General features: G+C 37.6%; 1 long non-coding RNA gene across 4 annotated transcripts in view; it reads right to left on the bottom strand.

Annotated features, from left to right (window-relative positions):
- Nucleotides 1-10,396, bottom strand: part of LOC107183682 — a 25,349-nt gene that overhangs the window by 5,165 nt on the left and 9,788 nt on the right. Inside the window, exons 2-3 of one of the 4 annotated variants that reach the window (XR_001514472.1) lie at nucleotides 2,521-2,530; nucleotides 1,331-1,343 (exon numbers count right to left, since the gene is read on the bottom strand). This is a non-coding gene — a long non-coding RNA (uncharacterized LOC107183682). Of the gene's footprint in view, nucleotides 1-1,329; nucleotides 1,344-2,520; nucleotides 2,531-10,396 lie in introns of those variants that run through there. The other 3 variants (XR_001514473.1, XR_001514474.1, XR_001514475.1) reach the window with 3 other exon arrangements.

The following is a 10,396-nucleotide window of genomic DNA, read 5'->3' as shown; positions in this document are numbered from 1 at the left end:
AGAGCCAGCAGGCAGCTGGTTCCACAAGCATCAAACTCACAGAACTGGACATGCTATTCCTCAGGCATGGTGTCAGATTCCTCGCATCACCTTTCAGCATCTCGTGGAGTCAATGCCAAGAAGAATCGCCGCAGTACTGAAGGCAAAAGGTGGCCCAACGTAGTACTGATGGGGTGGTCATAATAATCTGGCCACTCAGTATATATCTCCCACGTTCAAAGGCTGTTAAATCGCATTGTTTACCCATATCTTCAGGAAAAAAAATCACTTCTACTGTCGTAGTAAACAACCTGCTTCACTATTTATAATGGTCTGTCCCTCTAGCAACTTCAGGGCGAAACTATAGCTAATTTGTCTACAAACGTCATGTGGTCATAATAATGTGGCCACTCAGTGTATAACCCCTTCCTAAGAAGAACTTACCTTAGATGCTGTGGGGAAGACAAAACGCAATGTCTTCAAGAATCCAGAGAAAATATGGGGGGAAAAATAGAAACCAACAGTTAGAGAAGGCGGCATAGTTATAATGTAACCCTCACACATAAGTCATTCTGTGAGCAATTGTCATCTTCCTGAATTATGATTCTGCTCGCAGCCATTCTCTTTTTCCTGCATTTTAATTTCAATGAAGGCTATGAATTGACAACAGACAGAAGAGAAACTTGACAGCTAAGGGAAAAGAACAGTTAGCTACTAGTATATACTGAAATCCTTTGAGAAAGGCCCTGCCAAGAGTGTAGCTAGAAAATTAAGTTGCAAGAAGCTATATATTACCATGTAAGTGTTCAAGGATATTCTTCTATCCCAAAATGAAAAGCAATGCATGAAATCAAATGATAATTCTGTCCTGAAATTGGACGCCTAATAATATACCCCATGGACAGCTGTTCATGTAGGCTGACCCCTACTGGTACAAACTGACTGCTGCAGGGAGAACCCTCAGAAAACGGGCTTTGGAAAGAAAAAGATCACTCCTCTCCAAAATGTAGTGCTATATAGTTTCCTAAACATGTACACTCTAAGTAAGATATAAGGCAATATTGCCCTCTCTAAAAACAACATAAGCAATCTATAAATTTTATAATGAAGGAGAAAACAATTTAAGAGTGAATAGGCCTATCAAGAGTAGATGCGACTACCTCCTTTAAATGATTAGGCATATGTTATTAATCTATATAGTCTTTACTAGTGTCACCACATATGTGTCACAATTAGACAACATTTTCAAAGTCTTAATATTTGGTTGTCAATGACTTATAACAAAGATTCTTTTCATTTTCTAATTTTTTTTCATGAATTTTGACATACCACAAATAACATAGCCTATGATTATGAAACACTTTCTTTAAAAAATAATTTGTGAGTTTTTAAGTAATAAAAACATTTAACATTAATATGTTAGCTAAATGATAATTAAAGTAGAATTGACACTGCCAGTTAAAATAAAGAGCAGCTTATTTTATATATTATATATTACTAGAGGCCCAGTGCATGAATTCGTGCAACAGTGGGGTCCCTCAGCCTGGCCTGTGGGACAGCCTCAAGAAATGTCTAAATGATGTGGGTTCCTCTAAGCTATTGATAATAGGACACTTTTCATTTTTTTATCACCTTCTATAACAAAAAAAACACAATAACTAGCAACTAACTTACGGTTAGTTTTAAAGAAAACTAATAAAAGAATGAGATAAAGTTTTCCTGTGAAAAATAAAGCATTTGGTAAAAGAGAGACCAAGACAACAAATGTGTATTCTTGGCACTGTATGTCTGACATTCCATGAAAACAACCCAGAACCTCTTAAAAACTCAAGCTATGAATTTAGTAGTTTTGAACCTTTCATTCCACTTGATTTTTTTGCATATAATTAGAAAACCAATAATAGTAATTCTAGGTGGAATGACCAAAGTTTTTATCAGATTGGAAGATGGGGATTTGGTTTCAATTCAATATATTTTTTTTAAAAAAAACACAATTTATAGAAAGCTACAATTATCAGGTTATTTGTACATAAATTAAATTTATTTTTAGATTATAGTCTATGTTATTTTAAATAACTTAGCTTCAAAAGCACTTCAAAAACTCTCATACTAAAATTCTGTACATACACTTTCTAAGTTTACCCAAAGTATTGTCAACAGCAACTCCCTGAACAATAGGAGCCAATATACAAGGTGTGGATTGCAACAATTAAAGCCTCTTTCTTATATAAACCTGCCTAATGAGAATCATGTCTGTTTATCAAAGAATATTTTTCTCACACTTTTTGCTCTTTGGCTCTTACACTGGTATTTTGAGAATCTCTGGTCCAGTCCAATAGCTGTCAGCACACACTACTACAAATAAATCAGTAATTCAGTTGCAAAAACTCTGAAATTTAAGACCACCAATCACAGAAGAGACACATACAAACAAGCACAAATTTCCAATCAGCACAAAAGTAGAATCTTCAGATGCAACAAAAAAGTGAAGAGCTAGAAATGCTTAATCCACATGTCCGAATTGCAAATCCCACTTCAAACTTCTTTTTTTCTTATTACATATATATTCATATTCTTCTCTTGTATTAAATGCATGTCAATGATCTATCACAGCAAAATAGAAAAATAGAAAAATGTTGAGAAAATAGAAAATAGAAAAATGTTCTCCAATTGACACCATGGAATGGACAAAAGGGCTTATGTTTAATATCTACTACTACATAAATAAGTCTCTTAGGTACTCTTACATTCTCCAGTTTAAAAAAAATATTTAATTTCAACATGTGGAAGATTCAGCCACATTGGGCTGTTATTTGTAATAGGTCTTACCCTACAATACTCCATAGAGTGATGAACAAATATATTCCCCTTAAAGTTAAAGAGTTTGGAAATTAAAACTATCTACCCAGAGGTGGGTAAGTAAACTCTCACTTTATGAAAGCCTTCCAGATGTCTTTACATCCGCTTCTTTCCCTTATGGCCAAGAAGAACCAGTGCAGGAAACTGTGATATTTTAAATAATTCTCTGTCTGTCTGGCAGTTTTTCCTGCACAAGTCACCGTCTATGTGTGATGCTGCTGATAGCTTGTTTGGCAGACCGATGTTCACAGTCACGTGCACACTGTAAGGATTCAAGCATTTTGTTACTTCAGAGTTCAACAACTACCACCAAATGTAAACTTAGTTGCTTCAATATGGGAAATCATAACAGGCACAAATTTTTCAATTAGTCAAATTACTGTTCTTTTGCAAACAGCCCCTAAGGCCAGACCCTTGGAGACAGTCCAACACAAATGTCATTTCAATCATTTCAAATAAGTTGCTAACACAAACAAAAATCTGGAGTAGTCAACTTTCTTTTTAACCTGAATTACCTATCAATAATAATACCCTATAGTTACTTAAACCCAGGCTCAGTACGTTTTATCAACGCTCTGCCACTCACATCACAGGAAGACTTGCAGACAGTTCATATTCTATACATTTAAGCAAAAGCATTTTCCAATCAAGGGGCAACTAAAAAGACAGTGAGTCAGGAGTGAATCCAGTACCACATAACAGAATGAAAAACTAAATGTGATGTACTAAGTAGAAAGGAAGGCAGGACTAAGGAAGAGCCAGTGTTGACATAAGATTGTTGCGTGCCTCCTGCCACACCGGCAAATGGGAGAGTTGTGCACCCCTTGCTCAATTGGATTGCCCCGATGACCGCTACAGTATTTGAACCTTTGGGTCATAAAAGCAAGTGATAAATTTAATTTCGTCCTTCATTTCCCTCTCACTAATACTCCACATGATGATTCTTTAAAACCATAGAATAAATCTACATCTTAATTTCATGTGAAATTCATTGGTAACTTTTGGGAGCAAAAAATAATAAATAGTAATGAACACAATTTATATGATTTTAAAGCAAGAAACAATATTAGAGGTTACTTTTCCCAATCCTTCCCTTTATGAAAAGGAAACTGAGACCCAAAGGGGTGACATAAATTTTTCCAAATCATACAGTGAATCAGAGAACTTGGACTAGAACTTAGATCTACTCCTGGTTTTACGTTCTTTTTACTATTCCATATGGTCACTCATAAGCAAAGCCTGTGTTTTGTTTCGTTTCATTATTTCCTCCGCTGTGTTATCTGAGGAACTGCTATCTATACCCTGGAGGCACATTCTGTCTCCCTGGCCTACCTTGTTCTCCTGCCTGGGTATCCGCAGCCCCCATCACCTCTCCCTGCACAGGACGCCTGAGTGGTGTGGTGGCGCCCCTGGGGTCTCCACATGAAGGTGGGCACCGTGGCCTGTGGCAGGGTCTGGCCCTCGGGAACACTCCTCTGACCTTCATTCTTTCCCACTCTCACTATTTCCATCAGCCGGCGGGTAACTGCTTGAGGTGAGTGCGCTGGTCCTGCCGCACATGTACCGCTTGGCCCTGGAACGCCACCCTGGCCTGCGAAGGTGCCACCTCCCTGCCCTCTGCTCCTTCCATCGTCTCCCCATCTCCTGCACTGCCAAGGCACTTCCTGGGGTTATGCTCCTTTATGGGGTAGGTCTGCTGAATAAATACATCTTCGCTGGTGTCCTTCCTGTGGATGAAACCATATACGTTTTTACAATGAACCATCTTACTGTCCCCAAACCTGTCTTGCAACGACCTTGCTGTTCCTGCCAGAGGGTGAGGCAGTTGTGGTCCTCCCCAGGGCCGCTCCCTGAGCCACCAGCCTGCACGTTGGTGCCTGCCACCCGCAGGGCGCGGCTGGGTCTCCTGGCTGCCAGGTCTGCGGGGAGGGGATGGGGGGCGGCTGTGCTCATCCTGGCGGTAAGGAGGCCCACGGAGATGGTGGGGCAGCTCAGGGCTCTCTGGGGTCCACCCTCTGCTTCCGCCCCGGATCCAATCTGGCTATCATATTGGAACAATGTCCTAAAAATAGTACTCCTTTCATTCTTCAGAGTTTTTAGTAGTTAGAAATAAACTAATATCGATGGGTTTTAACTAACAAGGACTGTTCCTGTGGAGCCCTCTCTTGTGTTCTAAGCAAGGGTTATCTCAGAGTTATTTCTTTACTGGGTAATAGACTTTATTTTAGTATTGTGTGCTGTTGTTGTATTTATCCTCACCTGAGGATATTTTTTCCATTAATTTTTTATAGAGAGTGGAGGAGGCGAGAGAGAGAGAGAGAGAGAGAGAGAGAAACATCGATGTGAGAGAGACACATCGATTGGTTGTCTCCCACATGCAGCCCCACCAGACTGGGAATCAAGCCTGCAACTGAGTTACATACTCTTGATCTGGAATCGAACCCAGACCCTTAGGTTTGTGGGCTGGTGCTCTAACCACTGAACAAGCCAGCCAGAGGTGTAATAGACTTTAGCACAATTACTTTTTTATAACATTGATACCAAACCCAATTTTGATGAGACTTATTCCATGATTTCTGTCTTTGGGTCAATCTGTATTAAAACCTTCAAGTAAAATAGAATTTCTAGCTGCAATTGTATGTGTTTGGCTTTGCAATGCAGAGTACATTCAATACTTGAGCCTCCAGGTATAATATGCAAAATTTATTTTGTAAGAAAACTTAGAATGGGTGTTCCAACACAATGAATCAAATGCAAAGTTTTCTGGTGAGAATGCATATATGAGTTTTTAAGATATTATGGTTTCCTGGGGCACATTTATTATTGTTTTTTGAGACCTAGAAGTTTACAGTACTTTACATTATAGGCAAAGAGGAGATACGGCTGGTTTTATTTTTTACTACTGTGTAAAATAGTTTACTGAGCTCTGTGTAAACACACATATCTTTCTAATAGCATATTCTGCTTTTACTGATAATGTATTTTGCAAAGAAAGCCTTCAAGGATAATAGGTTCTCCAGACCGAGAACAGAAAACAGACTTGATGTCTGACTTGAAAGTGGCTGTGATGGAAGGTCAGCAGACATCATCAGTATCCTATGATTTCTCATCAGTGCCTCACAAGGCACTTCCAATCCAGCAAATATTTATTGAGAGCTTACTCCATAGTAAGCCAAACCCAAGCCTGGTTATTATTCATTCATATGCTCTCATAAACAAATATAACATAGTCCAAAAGTGGAGATGCCTGGTCTTGGCAAAAGGAGGAAGCAATCATGGTAACTGAATCTGCGTCTCTCACATCAAAATAGAAAAAAACAATGTAGGAAAAAAACCTTCCATTTTTTAAGGGTCCCACAGAGAAAATTTGGATGACTGTCAAATTTAAAAATGAGATTATACTAGCTGACAAAAAAGTAAAAGATTTTATTTCTGATTTCTATTTTACGTGTTCTTTTGGATGTTCTGAACTTACTATATGAAATATGAAATCACTCATGGTGATGCTTATGAAAAGCCTAAAGGTTCTCTTTTCTCTTAAAAGTATTTTGTATTTTATATTTTTTAAAAAACCCATTAAAACTTATGCTTCTAGCAATAATCTTGTTTCCATTGGAAAGGTTTCTCTTGTGCATTCAAGGACCTTAAAACAAGAATGAGTTTCACAAATAGAAAGAAACTGAACAAGAAGAGAGAAACAAAAGTGAAACCCCAAGAAAGCCTATTCACCAATCACTTATCGAGTTCTTATTAATTAAATAATCCATGAGAATAAGGGTTAGATGGTTGCCAATTCTCACTGCACATTAGTTTTTAAGTGGATAGAACATTGGGTTTATAAACAGCCTGCTTTATCTTTCCTTTGGGCATGAGAAAATCTTTATGATGAATTAAATTGATTAACCAAATATTAACTAAGACTCTCCCCTATAAGCAATTCTGAGAGACACTGTACCTGGATATCTGCTTATTAAGGGAAAAGCAAACACACACACAGAGAGAGAGAGAGAGAGAGAGAGAGAGAGAGAGAGAGAGAGAGAGTTCAAATTCTAACTATAAAATTATCCCTAATATTTCTTACAAGGCTAGCAAGATAAAGCACATAAGAAATGAAATTGAACATCAGTGGACCTGTAGGTTCCAGAGATGAAATACATAGACTTTTTTAGTTTTATATTTATTAGAACTATTTTTATATTATCTAATGGTAAGTCAGCAAATTAACACATGGGGATTTTAAAAATGAATTGGCACTTTACATATTAAATTTTAAAGTGTTGGATTAAAAATAATTTTCTCTGAACTATCAGTTTAGCCTCTCGATGACAAGTTATCACCTGTAAAACATATGAAATGGCCAATAAAATTCTATGTATGGTGCCTTCGTTAGGTGGGTGAAAATATTCTGAAATTATGGAAACTAAGAATCCCAAAAGAAATCAATAATGTTTTTCCTTAAATTTGGTTTTCTGTGGGAAATTACCTTCACATTAATCCAAGTCTTTTGGAAGTTCCACATATAGGACAAATAAATGCAGCAAAAAAAAATACATTATTTTTCATTGTTTTCAAGAAATTTTCCAGACCTGTATTCACACTATACTGCACTGGACCATATTATACAGGATGGACTTATAATACTGGAAATAACTATTAAATCAAATTCTAGCCACAGATCAATAAACCAAATGTGGAATTATCTTAGTGTGGGATATCAGAGACAATTAGTTTATCACATATTCAAATTTAGAAAATATCTATTGAGTATCCATCATGTTCCAGGCCTTGGTTTATGTTCTATGGAGACAATAAAAATCAAGGAGAAAAGTTTTGACCTTGAGGAGCTAATAGCATAAAGTGCGGGTTGGGCACCACTGTTAGAAAAACTATGCAATCCATCGTAGAAGCACTAAATGCAAGTTCCAGTAGAGGCTGGCTTGAAATGAATGGTTACAGGAGTTAGGAAAAAATTAGTCCAGGTTCGGGGAAACAGGGTCATAACTTACACCCCAGAATGGGGCCAGCATTCAGAGACCAAACAAAAATATACAGAGAACATGCTGGATAGCAAGTGAGGGCAATAGTAAAATGAAGGCCAGATACAATGATAATATTTACATGGAGTGAGAGAAAGAGAACTCATTGAATTTCAGTACCTTTCACGGGAAACAACTGCCAGAAAGAAAGAGGCAAGAAGTCTTCACTCAAGACCTAACACCCTGAGGGCAGAGGTGAAAATGGGAAGGACAAAAGCAGGAAAAAGTGATTCCCTTGGAGGATCTGAGAAGGCTTCGAGGAGGTATTATTTTAACTGAGACTTGATTTAGAGTTTCACACATTCATCATTTTGCAAAGAACATATAAGTGCCATAAAAATCAGGTGCGTAAGAGAGATATTCTCATCACAGAGGGCCAGCTGCTGCAGCCCGCAAAGGGGCAAGGTGCCACACAGAGGCATCAGCCGGACACCTGGAAGCCAAGGAAGGTGGTGGGTGGGGCGATATGCAGAGTGAGTAGGTGCAGAGACAGCCAGTGTGACTGAGAGATTGTAATAATAGAGGAGTAAATTGTTGGTGCAAATAAGTGTGTGTCTGTGTGTGTGTGTGTGTGTGTGTGTGTGTGTGTGTGTGTGTTTGCATGCATGGAGAAGGAGAGAGATAGAGAGAAGATAAAGAAAGTGGGTTTCTCACTATCAAAGAAGAAATTTACAAACATAAACAGAGAGAAGGAGAGAAAGAATCTTCAGGGGAATTTAAATAAGAGATAGGAACTTTTTTACAATATTAGTTACATACAGATGTGTGTTTATAGATGTGTGGATACATATACATGTGTTTCCTCATTCTGTTTTCTGAGAGATCCTGAAAGCAATGTCATCCCAATAGAAATGAACACATGGAGTACCTAGATCTTGGTTCCTGAGCACCACCCTCCATTAAAAGGAACCACAGCTTCTTGGGAAAATGTCTGGTTCCAGGTCTGGGATGAGGGGCATCTTGTTATGGGTGATAGTATGAGGATTCAGCTTGAAGGGAACAAATCTTTCACATTTTGCACCAAAATAAATGAAAGTAATGGATTACTAACCCATTTAATAAAATAACAATTTATTAAGTGTACATATAATAAAATAAAAAATAATAAAAATAAATTCCTATATTATAAAAATATAATAAATAAATGAATAAGAAAGAAAAGGTTCTTCCTTACAACAGCATAACAACTAATAAATGGAGACAGATGATGGAAATAGAAAATCAGCCATTTAACAACCATTATAGGCTGAGGGCTGATTCAGGTGAAAGTCATCAATGGATGCTAAATTCAGTTGGAGGTTTAATATGTAACAGAAGAATAGTGTAATATCAGAATTTCTCCTCACAGATAAGTAATTAATTACAAAAGGAGACTTCAAAATGGAGAAGCCCGGTACACGCTAATTTGACTAATTGATCAAAATTAACATCACTAGCAGTAGGACAAGGACAACTCAATGTATGTGCTTCTATAAAAGCATCATTTATGTGCTGTTTCTACCAAGAATGAATGGCCTGAATATATATGGGAGAAATCATTTGAACTCATATTGAGGATCATGTTATTTTAAGATTAGAAATAAAGAAACACTGAGGAAGTGTTCCAGACCGAACAAAGCTGAAGTGATATGACAACTAAATTTAACATAGATTTCTAGGTCATGAAGCAGAAAGAAACATCATTGGGGAAATTATTGAAATTTGAATGGCATCTGTGGATTGGGTGGTAGTATTGCATCATTGTTCACCTCCTGATTTTTAGGCTAGCATGGAGAGGTAGGCCAGTATGGAGAAGGAGATAGTATGTAGGGACTATGGAATACAGGATTGTGTCTTTGTTTTGGAGAGGTAAACAATGGAATATTTAGGAATGATGGGCATCATAACTGCAGATTGCTTTCACGTTGTTACCAATACAGCAGGTAACAATGGGTATCTACATATAGTAAGAAAGGCTGAGAGAACACATCCAGAATCTGCAATGAGGGACTTCTTTGTACTATTCTCACAACTGTTCTGCACATGTGAAATAATTACAAAATGTAACTTAAAAAAGAATTATTGCTTTATATTTTTATTATTCAATTTTATTTCTATGTAGAGCCATATTTAACTGAAATGACAGAAAACTATTACATAAATTCTAGGTTTTCCCTTCTTCAGGAGTATGTCTAAGCTGGTCAGAGGGTATGAGAAAGCTGACATAGAAGGTGTAGAGGTCCTGGCACTCTTAATCTTGGAATCTCAACAGTCTTTTCTCGACTAAGGAGTCAATCACCCCACCTGGTTCTCTCTTCTGCTATTACAGTTATTACCAACTTCACAAGCAATAATAGAAATAGACCTCATCCTATCTAATAAAAGAGAAACATGGTAATTGGCATACGACCGCTACCCTTCCCATTGGCTAATCAGGGTAATATGCAAATTAACTGCCAGCCAAGATGGCAGCCGGCAGCCAGGCAGCTTGAAACTAACATGAGGCTTGCTTGCTTCAGTGACGGAGGAAACCAACGTTCCCC

This window comes from Myotis davidii, unplaced genomic scaffold, assembly GCF_000327345.1.
Source record: "Myotis davidii unplaced genomic scaffold, ASM32734v1 scaffold482, whole genome shotgun sequence".
Classification (NCBI taxonomy): domain Eukaryota; kingdom Metazoa; phylum Chordata; class Mammalia; order Chiroptera; family Vespertilionidae; genus Myotis; species Myotis davidii.
Note: the sequence above shows the minus strand (reverse complement) of the source record. Positions and strands in the feature narration are given on the sequence as shown.